At 41.5% G+C, this 19,521-nt stretch overlaps 1 protein-coding gene across 1 annotated transcript in view; it reads right to left on the bottom strand.

Annotated features, from left to right (window-relative positions):
* Positions 1–19,521, bottom strand: part of ANKRD11 (ankyrin repeat domain 11) — a 163,078-nt gene that overhangs the window by 127,669 nt on the left and 15,888 nt on the right. The window contains 1 exon segment of the mRNA XM_042438040.1: positions 12,353–12,432. The gene's annotated coding sequence lies outside the window, so the exon portion shown is untranslated.

Here is a 19,521-nt window from a genome sequence, read left to right as displayed (position 1 = left end):
GAAGGACCACTGTATTTTGTTTTAAAATTAATCCACTACACTTTATCATTTTCTCAAGGCGGAAAGGAGTAGCGGCATAGCTGCAACTCTTTAATAATGAAAATTAAGCCTCTTGCTTGCACCATGCACTGGAAAGAAAGCAAAGGAAAGCTGACAAAGTTCCTAGCTTGCCCCGAAAAGCTGCAGGTTCATTTAAAAACCATCAAGAGTAACAGGATTCTCAGAGTATACAACCTAGTATTTCAGCAGTTTCCAAACTGTGCTGAGTGCTCTCTGGAAGGGTTCCAAGCATGGCTAAAGTGTAAGTTCAGCAACAGTAGACAAGCTTTCTGAACACGCCTGCCTTTGGCCATCTTCTCCTGCAATCTGGAAAAAGGGTATCTTTGCATGTAAGGCAAGAAGCAGCAGAAAGCTGATCAAAGTCTACTGGTCAATCTCAGACTGGTTTGCAGAAGAACAGCAAGAGTATCTGACTCTCAATTATTCAGCACAAGCAGCAACAACAACACACCATTTCCAACATAAATTAGGTTACTGAGATGAAGATGGGTCGCTGGAAAGGATTCTTATACAAAAGAACTGTGAGCTGTATTCATTTCTGGCTGTTGTACAGAGACACTAAGGTAAAGCTATCACAGGGATTTCCTTGCAAGACTTGGTCAGAGGGGTTTTTGCCTTTTCCTTCCTCTGAGGCTGAGAGAGTATGCCTTGACCAAGGTCGCTCCATGGGTTCCCATGGCTGAGCAGGGTTTTGAACCATGGTCTCTAGAGTTGTAGTCCAATGCTCAAACCACACCGCTGTGCAGCGAAAACAAATTCCCAGGCTCAGTACATGCTCAAAGGAGCTATTTTGTTTCATTCTATGTTTGATTTCCACCTAGATCAGCAGATCTTGAGGCTCTAGAACAAAACATCCCCAGTACAGACTGAGTCTCCCTTATCCAGAATTTCAAAATACTCCAAGGACCAAACCTTTTTTCATGGGTGGCTAAGATACTGACACCTTTGCTTTCTGATGGTTCAACGCACACAAACTTTGTTTCATGCACAAAATTACTGCAAATACTGTATAAAATTACCTTTCAAGCTATGTGCAGAAGATTTTGTGTTTAGAGTTGAGTCCCATGTCCAAGATATCTGGTTGTGTACGCATTTGCAAAAAAATAAATAAAGGCTTTCCAAAGTCCAAAAGAAAACCTCTGAAATCCCAAACACTTCTGGACTAAAAGCATCTTGGATAAAAGAAACGCAACCTGTATTTCCAACAATCCTGAATTCCCAAAATCCGTTTACTAAAGCACACATTTGTTTGATGCCAGCTGACAGCAATGCCCACCAGGCCTATGCAATGCCCCAAATGAACCAAATGTGCACCCTACACCCCTCTTGCAGCATGCGGAGATCCAACGTAAATGACAAACAGACACATCCACATGGAAAGGATTCCTGGAGGCAGAAAACATTTTTAAAAGAATACTGTTGTGTCCCATCTGGCTTTAACTATTCTGCAGTTGTCACTGCAAAATAAAAATTCTTAGGTTAGGGACACTCCATGTATGTTAAAACAGCATGTCTAGGGGGAACAGAAGCCTCTTTTAAGACCCTGGCACAAAGAACATTTGTCCCACTGGGACTTGTGTTACATTCCTATGCTCCGAAACAAGAATCCCAAGTAATCGGAGATGCCAAGATTGTTCCAAACAACTTGCAGAACCATGTTAAGGGGATGAGGTCACAAGGCCTGAACTCTTCCAAGTGGTGAACAAGACACACAACCTGTATATACTAGTGTTACTAACTCCACTTTCCAAAGTTTAGAGATTCAGATAAAACCAACCAACCAATTCTTTTCCAGCTTAAGGTGTTAGAAACAATCAACAAAACCAAAATGAGCTGAAGCCCCTCTTTGCTTAGAAAATTTCTATCCAAATGTTAGTGTCCTCTGAGTAGATGTATTAAGTTCATATTTACTACATAACCTAACTGGCTGTGCCTTAAAAGTGTCTCAACGAGATTAGGCGATAATGAATAGGCTTTAAACAGGAAAATATGTAGGCTGATGCTACAGTCAAGTTGCACAGGCAGATATCAATGACAGCTGGGCAAGTCTGCACAACTTCCATTTCATCTATGGAATGGTCTCATTTGCACCTTCGGCTAAAAGCAACACTATAGCCGCTATACATGGAGAAAATCAGGCAGACACCTATGCCTCTGCTAAAGAGGGAATTACAGTACAATTAAAGTTTATAGATGCTGGTAAATTTTGGTTATGTTTCCTACCCTCTGCTGGGTTTTTCAACACCTAGAAAGTTTTATAAAATGCTTAGAGGAAGACATCTTTTACAGCTGCGTGCTTGAAAGGAAAGAACATAATTACAATTCTGAGCATGGAATGAGCTACCACCCTACAAGCCTCAACCGAATCCTGTTTTCTCCAGCTGTAGTGAATCAAAGAAGTCTGAATTAAACGGCAAAAAGGGCCTAGACGCGGCCCTTCCTGGTGCCTTTAACCCAATAATTGTGCGGCACCTGGATCCGGAAGGGCTGCGGAGGATTGTAACAGCTTCAGATGTTTGGTGGATGTGGCCCAGTGACTCTTTGATCTCGGAGGAATGCAGGCCCTTGAACAATGCAACTGTGTATTGGCTGCATTACAGATCCGGGTGTGGACCTGAGGGGATTTATAAAAGCTAGCATTACACTGCAGCTGGAAAGGAAAAGGACCCAGCCTGTTTAAATCGCAGGCACACAAACACAAGGAGGCATGTGGTGCGATCCTTCCCCACTCCCACTCAACCTCTGTAAGGCCCAAAAGCTCATTTCCAAGGGGTTTATGGAAAAGATCAATCCTAGGCAGCTCCAGAATTTTCAAAGACACTGGCTAACCTATAATATTGTTAAAACAGCTGTCAACCCAGAATCTAATTTAATCTGTTATGTTTTCTACACTCGTACACACTCTAATAAGTCTTACCTATCAATCGATCTTCCATCTATCTAAAGGACTTATAGCTTGCTCTTCACCCTAAAGGACGCCCTGAGCCTAAGATCAATAACAAAGAAGACGGCCCATGCCTGCAGGCTTACAACAGAGATGCAACACAAAAGGGAAAAGGGACTAGGAAGGAAGGAAGGAAGGAAGGGAGGGAGGAAAGGCAAACACAGGCAATTCTTCTTAGGGGTCAGTCACTTTTTTTGCACAGAGATATTTGCATTTGTGAATCGATTCAAAATCCGAGTCACAGTTCCCACTACATTTTAAGGCAGCGAAACTCTTGGTGGCAATTAAATCTGGACTGAAGTTCCCATTTGCCACTGGTTTTACCACCAATTCTACATTCTAAAATAACATATTTCATAATCCCTTTCTTGTATTTTTCCCGGGGAAAAAATACATGTCTAATCTGAGGGCAGCAGACCAGACGCTTCATGTGGACATATTCTGAAGCCTATCCATCACACACAATCAAGTTCAGCCAGGCCAAGGCCCAAATAAACTTCATAAAAGTATGCACTCTTCATCAAAGAGGAGCAAATTCATGATGCTTAAGGACTAACACAAGCAGGACATCTTGGAAGAACTGACGGAAGCTACCACCTCATGCACATTTTCTTCAACTTCATGAAGCAAGGTATATGAAAAGGCTATAGGAACTTTGAGATGTCAAGCAACAAACCCAGGATGCAAGGTGTGGTTCTTACTCTTTCGATCAGACAAGGACCAAAGACCAAGTCTTTAGTAAAACACCCAAGCAAACAGTCTCAGTGCCACATTCTGCACTTGTTGTAGCTTCCACACACTTTTCAGGGGCAGTCCTACTGCAAAGAATGCATCACGGCAATCTGATCAAGAGATATTTAAGGTGTGAACCACTGTGGTCTGGTCTGCCCTTCCTTGGAAAGGATGCAGCTGACGCACCAAGTGAACCTGGCACAGCAGTCACCTGGTCTTCTAAGAGAAGTACTGAACACACACACAAACACATTTACAAACCTAACTTTTCAAAAAGAGCACAAACTCATCCAGAACATGCTGTGATCCCAATTCTGAGTTAGCTTTCCTAGTGACCAACAGGATTCCCATCTTGCCCAGTTTGAGACGCAATTTGTTCACCCAGATCCAATCCTTCATAAGACCCAGACAACAATTCAGGACTTCCACAACCAAAGGAGAAAGGCATTATCAGGTTTAAGCCTCCTAAGTCTGGCCTCCTGTATATTGACAAACACTGTACTGTGTCTTCAGAGAAAACATACTCATGCAGTTGTAAATGCTGATGCAAGAAACCACAATGACCAGACATAATGCGCAGAGGAAGCACAGCGTATCTTGCTGTACTAGAACTCAAGGTCCAAGTGGGAAAGCCCCCAAAACAGGAGTAAATGTCAATAAATCACATGCAAATTAAGATTGGAGGAAATATTCATCGAACCCATTACTGTTTCATTTGTTTAAATTAATATTTGTGAATGCTGAAGTATTTCAAATGTTATTTTTTTAAAAAATGTAAACTGAAATCCTAAATATACTAGCCCCAAGAACTAAAAGTAAATAAAAACTTTAAAAAGAAATTTGGTTTGAATAGGCTATGTTCTCTGATCGAACACATAGAAACCAACTGAAATATGTGCCACATCAAAACAATTTAAGCTGGTGAATTCCAAACCGTGATTCAGGGAACCTGAGAGTATATAAATGAGGCTGCTATTGCTATTAGAGGCTCTCAGGGATTTTTCACGCAGGCTTCTCTTCCATTGCTGATCTTTTTCCCATAATGGACTCATCTTCTGGGAGGCACTCTTTCTTCATGCTGAGCAATGCCTCTGGTCTGCCTCAGAAAAAGGGAAGGGCAACAATTCTTCTAACTTGAAAAACTGCTTAAAAACATTTCCAAACGTGTTTGTCCAAAGTTGAGTTATCACAACTCAACTTTACATTAAGAAAAACTTAAAGGCTTTCCTGTGAAAAACAAATGCAGGATATTGGCAAAACGGCAAGAGAAGGGGTTGGGGGAAAGGCGGCTGCTATGTAAAACAAATGCATTTTTTTCTGTTTGTACAACAGAAAACGGAAGTCTATTTCTTACAAAACTGCAGTAATAAGTATAGCAAGAGAATAACCAGAATGATGAAGGAACTTTCAATGATTATGATGTTAACCTAACCAACCAGGATCAAGCACTTTTATAATGAACACATCTATGCTAGCTACAAAATACTTGGAAGGTACCTTCTTGAGGAAAGCTGGTTTAAGACACTGGAAATGAGCCTGTCCTCTCACTTTCTACCTTTACAGGATGTAAAGCTATCAGAAAATGGCCCCAGGGCACCAGAGCCTGTCTGATTTTGGAAGATAAGAAGGGTCAGCCCTAGTTAGTACTCAGATGGAAAGATGACAACGGAGACCAAAGTGGCACAGGCACAGAGGAAAGAACTGGCAAAACCACCTCTGAATATTCCTAAGGAAACTGAGTGAAATTCACGGGGATGGCGTAAGTCGACAAGGCGGCACAAACACAGATGACCTAAAAATGGCAAGAAGCCGAAAAAGAAGTGCAAACCATCAGGCACCTCCTCTCCAAGTCTTTTTTTCATTTCCCCCTCTCTGCATGAGAAAGTAGACTGGAGGCTTCTTATCTTGCTTTGAGGCAGTGGCCTCACTAGGGCTGGCGGTAACTCAATGTGTCACCACCCCATTAAGCTCCTCCTCCTCCTCTTCCCATACCACACCATACAGAGTCCTTCGTCATGGTTTTTGGTACTAATGTTACTCATAAATCATAATTCCCATGTATCACTGAATGTAATGGCAATAGCTGAGATTGAAACAAGCAAAAATAAAATTATACCTTTAAATTTGAATAGCAACAGCATGTACATTTCTATACCGCTTAATAGTAAGTTCAGCATTGGCTAAGCAGTTTACAATTTGTAAGCCAACTGCCCCCAACAAGCTGGGGGCTCATTTTACCGACCCACAAAAGGATAGAAAGCTGAGTGGACCTTGGGCCCTGGGGTCGGACTCACAACCTTGTGGCTGCAGGACCAGCATCTGGCCATTGCATCACTAGGGCCATACGCAGAGCCTACATGGATTTACGTGTGCATAGTAACCATATGGTTAACGTGAAAATTTGCTATGACATGATGTTTTTAAAGAAAATTAAAATTTTATATTTTAATAAAAAAATTAATTTTTAAAAAACCTGGGGCCTCTCCTTTCTCCTCCCACTGAGCCTCACCCCATTCGCATCATCATCTCTTCAGCATTTCAAAGGGACATAGGTGAGCGCCACAGCCTGTGTCTGCCAAAAGGTAGATGTTTGGGAAACTGGGGGGTCACCCCTTCTCTTGGTGTGATGCGCACCCCCCAAACTCATCTCAGTAATGCCCCTGCTTTGAGGAAGGAGGGAATGCCCAAGCAAAGCAAGCAAACAGAGCACAGCAGCTTCTCATCTTCTCCTCTTGTGCTGAAAGGAAGGAGGTGAGAGTCGGGCCCCAGGTTTCAGGTTTGAGAAGGCTGTGCTTGCTCCTACATATGAATGTAGCTGTTCTGACCACTCATTCCATTTTAAGAGACTATCCAGCGTTCATGTTTCATTTCAGGAAACCTAAGTCAAAAGGAGATGTTTGAATATCAACAGCAGCATCAGCAACAACAACAACAACAATACAGAGGCTACTAGCATCTCCAGCTCACCAAGATGCCCTCCACACTGCGCTTTGGAGAACCACAGGGAACAGTCTCATCCATAATTCTGCCATTTGAAAGGGGACAAGGAAGAAAAAATACTAATGGGGGAAAGGGCAATTCTGTCCAGGTACCGAGAATTGGGAAGAGTGGCCCCAAATGACTCTTCCACTTCCCAGCTCTGCCTCTGGAGAGAGGGACTAAAATTAGCTCATCCACTCCCAAGATCCATAGCAGCATTAGTCATTAAAATGTTAACTTGTCACATACAATTTTAATCAAGTCACCCTCTGTGTTGTGCTCAGCTTCGAGAGCACGGGACGCGAGGTTTACCCCTTTTCATCATCACAGGAAAAGGGCATGCAAGCGATGAGCCTACGGTGGGATACAAGGGATCGGGCTTTTTGCATTTTTATTCCACTTCTTTTATAAATGTGCTTCTTCCCTCGACATTAACAAACACTGAGTCTGTCACACTGAAGGTTTAATAGGAATCAAAACTATGGCCATCGCCCTCTGTTTCTTCTAGAGCTGGTAGTTTTAGATTTGCTCTTTAACATCACATTTCAGTTACAAGCACGACTTTACACATTGAACATATAATGAACAAGGAACAGCGGCGTACAATATACTGCAATTAACACATGCATGTATAACTGGGTTAGATAGTTACTTCGATTTCATTGGTTTTCTGCAAACAAGATTATAAGAGCGGTTCTCACTTTTAGACTTATACAGTAACTATACCTGAACCACATTTACACAGCCACTGAGAGAGCATAACTATATGTGCAGTTACTTTTTCATTAGCCCTGGCCCCCAACACATCTCACAAAGAACCCTCTGCCTGTCCAGCTCAAACCCTCCAGGAGAGGAGAAACCCATTTACAGGTGGAAGCAAAGAACCTTCTTCTTCAGAGATTCAACATCAGGAACGTTTCTCCACCTCTTTCCTTTCTCAAATATCTTCCTACTGCAAACATGCATTCCTCCAAGAGAGAAACATCACTTTATTTATAGCGCCTCCAAAAATGTACAAGTTGGTTGTTCTGAAGAGTTGGGCTCAAGAACATTGATTATAAATGTACAAGCAAACGGTAATGATGAGATTGTAAATGTCCATTCCTTGTTGAAACTGGTAGCCTGGATTAACTAGGTGCCATTGTTATCTTAAACTACATCAGAAAAGGTGTCAAAAGAAAGCTGGGGAAAACTCAACTCCAGGCTTTGCCAAATTCTTGACCTTACAAATGTTTTCCTAGCAAAGTAACAATACCACTACTCTATCCATTCAAGAATCTGTAAATATTTAAATGCTACCGTAGCCAAGCTGAAGCGTTGCTAATGGAAAAGGCCTGTGTTAAATGGAAACCAAGATTTGGCCCCATTTTGTCTAAGCAATTCTATCTGCATTGTAGCATGTGGCTTTTCAGGAAAAGGAAAAGAAAAAAACAATGTAATTCCTGAAGCGTGGGTTGAAAAGGCTTTTCGCTATCCACCTCAGATTCGCAATTGTTCTCTGCTTGGGAGGTCAGAACAAGGCAAGGCTCAAGCGTGGAAAAACAATACTGTTTAGCAGCATCACCATATTGGTCCTTTCAATCCTACACCTACATGTTCATCGGCAACTCTGTGAAAGACTATTGCCAAAGCCGCCATCTCCCTCTCACTTCTGCTCAGAGGAAGCCTTGACCCAGTCAGACTCTCTAATGAAAATTGTGAGCAGAGAGAATCATGCCAGCTGTCAACTTCCATGGAAATTCACTGCAACAGAAAGCCACCAAATCCAGAAAGTGAGCTCCGTCGGGTGATCATGATAAAAAGGGGGCTCTGTCAAGGAAGTTAAGAACCTGCTAAGTGCACAACCAAATGCCAAAGCCTGGGCCATAAATGTCTTCTGGTATTTCAAACATCCAGCAACTACCATTTTTTGTATTTTGCTTTCCATTAATTTAGAGGGGGGAGGGAACAACTTTTATTACAGCCGAGCGTGCTAAACATGATCTTGCACACAGTGGTCCCTCCACATTCACTGGGGTTAGGGGCACAGGGCCTCTGGGAAAGAGGAGAAACCACAAAGCCACTCTGATAGCCTCTGGGGTTGAAGGGCGGGGTATAAATAACATAATAAATAAACAAACAAACAAATAAATAAATAAAACAACACTGGTTTTTTACCTGAATACCTCTCTAGGAATCTCTATGTCCTCCAGGGCCACTCAGAGATTAACATCTGCCAGACATCGACCATAGAATTGTGCTGGAAGAGCTACAAATGCCTAGCAGAGTGTTCTCTCTAGGAATCTCTAGCGCCTTCAGTGAAATGTTTGGTTAAAGTTGACTACAGAGTTGGACTGGAGGACCTAGATATTCCTAGAGAGATCACAGTAATAAAATCCGTAAATAATCAAATCCAGCAAAAGTCAAATCTGCAAATGTGGAGGAACAACTGTACAGCTCAGATGACAATACAGCATAGAACAAGGAATGAAACCCCCGGCTTCATGGAGACCCTATCTTGCCATAGCCATTTCACCACTCACTGTTATTAGGCTGGGATTCTCCAACAGCCGGCCCATGAAGAATCCTCTAATTTGCCAGGCAGCCAATGTGCTCTGTGAAAGTAGCCACAGGCTGATCAAAACCATTTGGAAACATGCTCTAATTCCCAAGCGTCATCATTCCAGGTAACCAAGTACTTATGACTCATGAAGTAGAACTTCAGCGCTGTTGCTGCTGGGGCATTTGGTGGAAGGAGGCACACCCAGTATTTCGACAACAATGGAAATTACTGATCCGAGGGAGAAACTTGCCTTGCAATTGCCCGGTTTATGTCTGTTTTACCCTCAGCAGATTAAGGACCTAGGCCACAACAGAGATTATAAAAGTAGCACCCACAATGAATGTGAAGTCCATTTACAATATGGATCAGAAACACTAGAACATATTAGAAACAGTTGGCCCTCTGTATCCACGGATTCATCCATCTATGATTTGAAAATATATATTTTTAAATGTTCCAAAAACCAAACCTTGATTTTGCCATTCTATTCAAGGAACCTCATTTTACTATGCCATTGTATATAACTGGAGCTGAGTACCCACAGATCCCTGAAATCAAACCCCAGCAGATACCAAGGGCCCCACTATACAATCAATTGGAGTTTTATTTCAATGTTATTGAAGCCTACTGGGGAATTATTTAAGGGGAAAAAACACATTCAAACAGTGCACTGTACAAGCTAAAAGTTAAAGATGCTATTCTTTTAAAAAAAAAACTGCTTTCATTCACATTGAGGCCATGGGGATGGGAAGGTAAAAATCTAAATTATGGTCTCTTTGCCATCTGTCACAGCCATCTATAATCGTTATAAATAAACAGTAAATGGACTTTATGCATCATGGCAAGCATCCCTAACAGAATACCTACTGTCTGCTGCACACTGCCATAGCTTCTCATTTACACAATGTTCAATGTAATCCTTAGGAAATTAATATATAAACCTAAAACCAAGCAAGACATTAAAAATAATAAAGCAAGTATTCAAAACAGCTAAAAAGGCAGAGCAATACATCAGTGGATGCTTCAAAAAGTCCTCTACTCCTAGTACTCTGGAATGAGCGTGTTGTACACTGGCATACACTACTACTGAGGATGATTTACACACACTACCAAGATTTACTCACACTGGGGTGATACAGACAGGCGGCTTCATGCCACTCATTTTTGCCGCTCATTGGAGTACTAGGAGTAGAGTGGCTCCTTTTTAGCATGCACTGACACTACCACTTCCGGCAAGCACTGTTTGGGCAGGGCCACTGCAAGATGGCGCCCGAGCACTTAAGGCTGGGCACATGTGGAGGCCCAGCCCTATGGAACCCTTAAATTGGCCCCAGGCTGGCGCTTTTGCCCATCTGTATCAGGCCATTGTCACCTTGCCAATCCTACTCCTCTCCAAAAAAGGAATCTCTAGCAAAACCTCATCCACAGGTACATTATAACAAGCTAGGAAGTTACCATTACTTATACCTGGCTAAAATTATACTTCACTTGAGAGTCTGGTGTTAACCCACCCAGTTATTTCCCCTGTTTTTGTTAAAAGTGACATAGAGACACACATCAGCAGATCCACCACAATCCCACAGCCGAGACATTGTTGTCAATAGTGGTAATAGTCTGTAGTGCATATTCCTAAGCACACTCCTATAGATGTGTTAAAAACGGCCATTCTTTTTTATAATCTCAGACAGTAGAATCTAGTCCAAACTAGTTATTTAACAACCACCAATTTAGTCAGTACATTGATCTACTTGGGCAAATCATTTATTCCTTTTTGGCTAATTACATTTTCATACTGATGTGACAATAAGGCTAGACCACATTCACTAATAATTTCTTGAAACTGTAAGTTACTTCAGTAAAAGCCCTTGGGAGAGAATATTCTTCAATATGAATTCAGGAAACAATCCCTGATGTAAAGTGCAGAAACATTAGCATTTTCCAGTTGAAAATAAGATGAAAGTATGATGTTTTACTCCACCTGAACCTCAAGTGCTGTTATCCGCAGCCCCAAAATTCACAAACCAGGAGTAATCAGTGGCAAGGGAACTGGCTGAGCTGCTTCTAAAGGATGTGAAATCCTATTCTCCTTTCTTCCAGCAACAGAAAGAAAGGCAACCCCATCTTCTCATTAACAAGAAACTCAACTTGCCTTTCACTGGTAGGTCTCATTCAGCAGTGAAAGGCTGGTTGAAGTGGATCCCCTTGAATTAGGGGAAAGATTTTGTGTGCACATGGCATTGGATCCAAGCTCATAGTTTACCACTGTATCATATAACTGGAAGAACATTCTTTACATTTGGCCACACCGCTGTGAAATATTTTTCAAAACAGTGGAATTGTTGCAGAAATTTCACTTCCAAATACACTCTGAAGTGCTGCACCAACCATTTCCTTGAAAGGTGGTGATCCCACAGCAGTAATTGATAGTGGATTTGCACAAATATAACCAACACAGATTTTTGCACTCTAGAACTTTCATTTTACTATCTCCAAAACACATTAATACACCCTTTCGCATCTCTGTGAAATCCCTTGGTTTAGGTGCTTATGTGACACTAGTCTATGGTATTCTTCTCTACAAAGGCTGTTGAATCAGTAGGCAAATACATTTAACTCCCCATAAAACTTGCCTTGCAGCCAGGTAAGTGATTGCTCATCTGTAGCAAACAACAACCGCAAATTGGCAGAAGACACACACGTGTCCAAGCTCTCTGCAGTCAAGAGGGCAAGGCTGGAGGTCTCAGTTGTATATGGCAAAGGGCAGAGACAAGAGAAGGGCAACTGCATCCCCAAGCTTTTATTTACAAAGTTGTTTCACATTACACTGCAATTAAATCAGAAATTGACAAGAGAAAAAAAAGCCTCTGAGGCACAAGCAACTTGCTACATGCGCCTTCAAAAGAAATGACACTTTCTTGATAAGTGGAAAACATTTTTCCTGCACCACCAAGACAACTTGGGTTGAGGCATTCTATCAAAATGTTACCTTTAAGAAGGCTAAATGAAAGATTCTCACAAGACATATTTTGCTCCTGAAATCCTTTTTACACTAAGTCATAGAAAAGTGCTTAGGCAAAAGGGAGTAAAGTATTTACCGATTCCATCGCTGAAAGTAGCAGTTAGCAGGATACAGATAAAATCCAACAAAGCGGTGTCCCCAAAGAAACTCTGTATTCTGAAAGACAAAAATTAGCCTGCATAAATATTCATTAACCAGCTTCAGACAAAACATTCACAAGCTAGCCTTCTGACAAAAAAGGCATGTTCAAATTACACTTGATAAACCATCTTTTGAATTGTATTCCCACGATGCTTTGATGCTACAATGCTCCCATTATGTGGACTGGTTCAAACACACATAAAGGACTTTGAAGGGATGGCATTAACGAAATTTCATAAATATCGATTGTGCAAAATTATTGCTGGCACTATGTGAGTCCATCTCTGCATGTTTATCTCTATGTCGTTTTCCCTCTCCATCCTTCATACCCACCAGCAGCATCCATGGCTGCCTCTGAAGATTTAGATACACACACAGCAAAGAAAATCATTTCAATAAAATGTGACAAAAACCTGTTAGAAAGGCAAAGCATAATGGGGGGGGGTCTGTTCCTTTGCCATCAAAGACTAGCATGTGTGCATATAAATGTATATCTATATAGACATACAGATATGCCATTTAATTTGTTCTCACTCTCAGAGCAAACTGGGGATCATTATAACTTGAGATTCACCAATTTATGTAACTTACTTACTAATCATTCTTGCCAGTCTCAAGAATTACCATAAGATATCACAAGTGATAAGTAATTTCTGTGTCACACACACACACACACACACACACGGATGGAAAGCACCACTTTAAAATTCAAGTTATTTATTTATTATCTAACTTTAGATACAGAAGCATTAACAGCATACTATTAATACAGGTAAGTTCTCATAAATATTGTCCCCTTGCAACTATTCCACGCTAGCAATTTTGCAAACATTAGCAAAAACTCCTATTTCCAAATCAAAACAAGTCCCTCCTGCTTTTGAAGCACTCTTCTTGTTGATTTTAGAGCTAATACATCCAGAGGAGTATCTGGTGTCTCCTATTAGCATTCTAGAACAAGCAAGTTGTGACTCATAATTGCGGAGAAGCCAGCTGTTCTTAAGTCAACGGAGCCAAGGCTAACCTATAAAAGGGGGGAAACTAATGCAGTCAGCCCTCAGCAGCTACATATACAACAATATCTAATAGGGGGGAAAACACATGAGAAATTAAATATGAGCAGTGCAATCCAACAATAAGTGAATAATAGTCCAAGATAATGCGGTTCTAGTTGTGACCCGAAGCATGCCCCTCGGATGAAGACCTCTTGGGACAGAGACATAAGCCTCAGTCAGTAAAGTATCTATATTCAGGTACTCACTAACTAATGGCCCTTAGGGATTTAGCTTTGACCAGCCACCTGGCAATCTTAACCAGTAAGAGAATGAATATTAACGTTAAAGCACTAGGCATAACAATGGTCACATAAACAAGCCACCAACTCATTCAAGAACATGAGAATCATACCCTGCCGACAAACCAGTTTGTCTATTTAGACACAGAAGCGTCTGCAGCCTTAAAGACGGCAGCCTTCTACATTATTATTTTTTAATTATTTTGCTCTGATCAGCTTTGAATTTGATGCAGTTTTCAAAGATGGCATTTCTTACTTTTAATATTATCTTGCAGTCCACATCAGAAAGGCCTGAAAGGCAACCCAAGCATGATTTTTATAAACATAGATGGTAGATCACTGTAGTATAGAAGTGGCTGTGTATTCCAATGCCTCTGCATCCCTGCTTAGTTCAAACAACTTCACAAAACGTGAACACAACAGCAGAAACCATTCCTGAACTAGAAAAATGAACTACTAATGTGCTCCAATGCATAACAAACCATTCCAGACAGCAAGAGGCCATGCCAAGTACAGAATATTCCATTTGGAGAGAACCTCTGACATGCTTTAAAATGATGAAGCAGATGGTGAGCAGTCCTTACTAGTCGCATCCCATTTTATTACGCCATTAATACTGGCTAAAATTTAGCCCTACTTCAGCTTGAGTGGCTGAAGTAAAGAGTGGAATACAGTACATACATTATTGGAAATGTTAAGCAACAAAGAAATGCAAACCGTTCCTTGAGTCATGAAGGCAAGCTGATACCTCTTTACTGGAAATTATCTGTCTCCATACATAAAGCCAGCCTTCTTTCAGATACTATCAAGCAGGCGAGAGCTAAGAAAAAGGAAAGCATTTATAGCTGCTAAAGAAGAGGCAGGCAAGCCCATATTAAAGCGGCCTAAGCCCTTTTGGGAAGTCACATCACATGGACACGTCAAAATGGGGTTATCTGTACTTGTACAAATGATCACAACAATTGTATACTCTTGTTCTGTAAATCAGTTTTAATTGTAAATAATTAGGGCTGAAGTGTGGGATATGAATACCATAGATAGATAGATAGATAGATAGATAGATAGATAGATAGATAGATAGATAGATAGATAGATAGAGGCCTAAGCCTTGGGTTGCTGTTGTTTTTTTGTCTGAATACAGAAACATTCAAATATTTAAGTGCAATCAGACTCTTTACCTTTCAGCCTTTAAAGCTCTTTTTTCCACTGAGCTGTTTGATGTGTTTTTATCTTGTTTCAATTATTTGGTGCTTTAGTTTGGACTTGTTGAAACTGTTCATATATTTTCTGTTCATCGCATAATAAAAATTTAAAGAAAATAACTACATAAATGCATAAACAAACCAGGGATGAGGAGGGGAGAGAGCCTGATGGCCACTGAGGCACATGAACCAAAAAGGCAAGGCAAAAAACGGCTGTGCTTTCCAACACAACACAACACACAATCTAGAAAGGTGTCCCATTGCTGGACAGGTGGCAGACGAACTTCCAGGGCAATGGATAAAGTAAGGAACAGATGGGGAGGAAGGAGTGCTGCAAGGAAAAGCAAAGAGGGGCTGATTAGTTTTCAGGAAAGCACTTTTAAAAAAGACAAAGCAAAATGCCTTTCTAATGTTACACTTCTATTTTTGTTGGTCGCCACAGGGCTCTTTTGCAATTCTAAACAGAAAGGAGGCTGCCTGTGATACAGAGGAGAAACAAAGCATGTCAAGCAGTGCATTTTATTGGGCCTATTTTTATGGCCAAGACTGTAAAAGCTGGCAAACTTCACAGAACTACCAAGACTGGAAAAACACAAGGATCCCTGGTTATTAGCATACATCTCCCCCTTCCTCCAAGGAGTTCAAGGGGTTGTTTCTATTTATCTTCACAACAATCCGATGAAGCAAGTTGGAGAGAGCAGCCAGCAATACAGCCTAAAGCAATCTAGCAAACTTCATGGTTGAGTAGCAATTGTAATCCTGGTGCCCATGTTCAACATTTTAATCACAACAGTATAGCAATTCTTTCTATGCATCCATGTTGAAAATGTGTAATTTCAGCCAAGAGTGTCATTTAAATAGAAACCCAAATTCAGAAGGCCTATCTCACCCGTCAAAAGGAAACGGAATTCGAATTTACCTTTCCTTTTGCCGAAAGTGCAGCCTCCGGCAGATGCCCTTTTGCAGCAGTCATGGAAAAAGCACCAAGCTTTTCCACAAATACAAAAATTACAATTCTGAAAGGGGATTGTTTTAAGTTGTCTGGACAACCTCCGCATCTAACCATTGGCACGGCTGCAACTGGTCATAAAGGGCTGGAAATGCAAACTTCTGGACAAGACCCAGTAAAACATGCCATGAGGCAACCGTTGAGGAATAACATTCATCATCTCTTTAAGCTGGACTTTATTCACATTTTTGTGTATTGCAGGTAATAACCATCATCCATCCATCAGAAGGACCAGTTACATGCAGTTACATGTAATTCTCCATCTCTGGCTTGCTCACACACTGATATGCTTCCAGTGTGTGCATTTCACACTCCCAGTGTAGTTTGTTTCACCAGGTCTAGCGCTTGAAGTTATAGGAGAGTAGATTTCCATTGAGATGCAGTAGGAACTATTTGTACTTTAATGCAACATATGCTAAGCAAAGAAGGGTATCACCAGCTTTATCCAACTGAATTAAAGACTCTTCCAGCCACATCTGCCTCCTGGTTTGACAGTACAACACAACAGAAGCCTATGCTCACCTTTTACCCAAGAGCCTAGAAATATGGGATTCCAAGGTATAATGGTATACTGATGGATATATAGTGATCCACACAAGGGATCCCAACTCTACACATATTCTAGTCAGAGCTGGTAAGGGACTGAGAAGAAACTTTCTATTGCGATAGACAGCTGCATGAAATGTCAACCCAGTATGGCACTGGTGCCCCCCAAAATAAAACAAAACACACACATACACAAACATAATACTGTACACAGGTATATGTAGCTTCCACCAAGTGTAACCCAAAGAATACAGTACCAATTAAAATTGTATTTTAACAATATCAGCAACAAAGATTCACTTTAGCAAGTTACATATTTAGACTAAGAAGTAATATTGCTTGTTGTTTTCATATTGGGTTCTTAAGTCAGCAGTAACTGTGCTTTTTGTGGGTTTGTCGGGCTATGCTATGTTTGTTGAATTTCCCTGGATATGTCTCTGAAGACACCAGCCACAGATGCTGATGAAACATCAGGAATAAACTCTTCCAGAACACGGTCACATAGCCCCAAAAAACCCACATAAAACTATGGATACCAGCTGTGAAACCCTTCGACTTCACATCTCAATTGTTAAGATGTAGATATTGTGATCCAACTCATACAGGCCACTTGGCAACCTATTCCTTTCCACACACAAAAAAGAAGAATCACATTTATACTCAGTTTGTTCTAACAAAAACTCCAAAGCAAAAAGCACAAAGAAAATAGCACACACACTTCCCCAATTCTGTACAGCAAACCTGGTCTACTGCAACGCTTTATTTTGCCTTCTACTCATGCACTTCATGTTTGACCCAATTCTCTATGCACTCCTAAACAAAAAGTCTCCTTCACAGGAACAGGCTCCGCAAGAGCACAGTCGATTCAGAACGGAGCCCTGAACCTTTGACTTTTTTAAAAAGCAAATATAGAGTAGACATGACAGTTGTTGATTCACACTGGAGGACATCTTCACAACCGGTGAAGGAAAGAATATTCAAGCAGGTAGCTATTTTGGTCAAAGGCATAAAATTTTCTACAATCTGAGCTTGCAGTTACTGTGCAGAAGAAGGCAGAGAGCAGTGGAAAGGTTTCCTATGTGCAGAGGAATTTGCACCCACCTCTGGGTAACAGAAAGCTCTCCTCCTCCTTCCAAATCCAGCTTCTATTTACCTTGAAAAAGAATGTTCCAGGGCTGCATGTTAGTTGTACTGAAAAGGGGAGAAAGCCAGACTATTCCACTGGGCTGCATGGATGCATGTGAAACTCACTTCTTGAATCTTGGCCAATATCTGTTCAGTCAGTTATTTTTCAGCAAGGGGCAGAGCAGGGAAAAGTCTGAAAATATACACAGAGATGTGAGTTTTCCAGAAGCACCTTAGAAACCACCTGTAAGGCTCCCCACTCACCCATTCCCTATTAGCATTTGCCTAGCAAGCAGATGGGGTTTTTTCTCTTCTGAGTCACCTTTGGCATTTCAGGCCGGTTTTCGTTGAAGAGGAGTCTTTACTCCTCTTTAACAACAGTGTGTTGCAGCAGCTAAAAAGGGCAATGTGATTCTACGCTGCATCAGTGGAAGTATAGTGTCTCAATCAAGGGAAGTCATAGTGCCACTGGATTCTGCGTTTGTCAGACCTCACCTGCAATAATACTATGGCAGTTCTGGGCACCACAATTCAAAAAGGATGTTTAGAAGCTGGAGCGTGTCCAGAGGAGGACCATCAAAATGGTGAGGGGTCTGGAAACCATGTCCTACTTAGAGAGCTGGGGAAGTTTAAGCCTGGAGAAGAGAAGGTTAAGATGTGATATGATAGCCCTGTTTAAACACTTGAAGGAGTGTCACATTGAGAAATGAGCAAGCTTGCTTTCTGCTGCTCCAGAGACTAGAACATAGAACAATGGATGGAAGCTCCAGGAAAAGAGATTCCACCTCAACATTAGGAAGAACTTCCTGACAGTAAGAGCTGCTCCAGAGTGGAAGGTAATCTCTTGGAATCTCCTTCTTTGGAGGTCTTTAAGCAGAGGCTGGATAGCCATCTGTCCCAGAGAGGGCCTGGATTGTATCCTCCTGCATGGCCAAAGGGGACTGGACTGGATGGCCATTGGGGTCTCTTCCAACTCTATGATTCTATGATCAAAAGTAAGGTTGCAATCTCAAGTGCTGACGCTGGGCACTCGCAAGGGATCCTGGTCACTTCCAGGCAGATGGAGGAAGCAGAAGCTAAGACTGATCCATTCGTTATCAAAAGCCCACATCCCTGCCATGTTACACCGTGCCAACAAAATATTCACCGTGTGAAGCCGTCCACCACCAAATATATCTTCCGAAGCGTCCCGTGGTGCAGAGCGGTCTCCCTGCCTGCACCGCATACTTTCCTCCAGCGAATGGCAGAGTATAGGCCACGATTTGCCCTTCTGTGCTAACAAGCAGAGACAAGATCTGTTCTGTCAGTCTATGAGAACATGCAGTTTTCATTGTGATTTATTTTGCATAAGAGCTCCACTGCTGCAAGAGAGACTCTGCAGCCCTAAGGTTAAATATATCCCAAGTTTGACAGGGTTTTGTTTTTTCAAAAGGAGAACCCAGAGGAGGACTATATATTCCCCCTTTACACATTACCATTAATGATACTGGTTTTGTCTCCCCAAAAAGAAAAGCTTCTTTCTTTCGCACATCAATGCAACTCATCTCCTGTACTCCTAAGCATTGAAATCTGGCAACCCATGATCTGGGAAGGAAAATGTAATGAAGCTCCTTGATGACCTCCGATACAAAATGCAAAATTTCAAACCCTGATCTAAACAGACGCTGTATAGATTTCAACAACCAGCTGAGAGAAAAGAAACTGCTTAGGAAATATATTTGATATTTGCATTTCTGAAATGCTCTCAAATTCTGCAATGGTGATATAATTTCACGAAACGCATCTCTAAAACAGCCACGGTTCCACTGCTGGAAAAACTGCAGCATGACTAACATAGCGCCAGTATAAAAAGCAATGTAACCCAGCACTTGTGAGCACTCAGCACCACACTGGACCCGGTTTCCATGACAACAGGGGGAAATATATAAAGC

Source organism: Sceloporus undulatus, chromosome 8 (assembly GCF_019175285.1).
Source record: "Sceloporus undulatus isolate JIND9_A2432 ecotype Alabama chromosome 8, SceUnd_v1.1, whole genome shotgun sequence".
NCBI classification, from domain to species: Eukaryota; Metazoa; Chordata; class Lepidosauria; order Squamata; family Phrynosomatidae; genus Sceloporus; species Sceloporus undulatus.
This window is presented reverse-complemented; position numbering and strand designations above follow the sequence as displayed.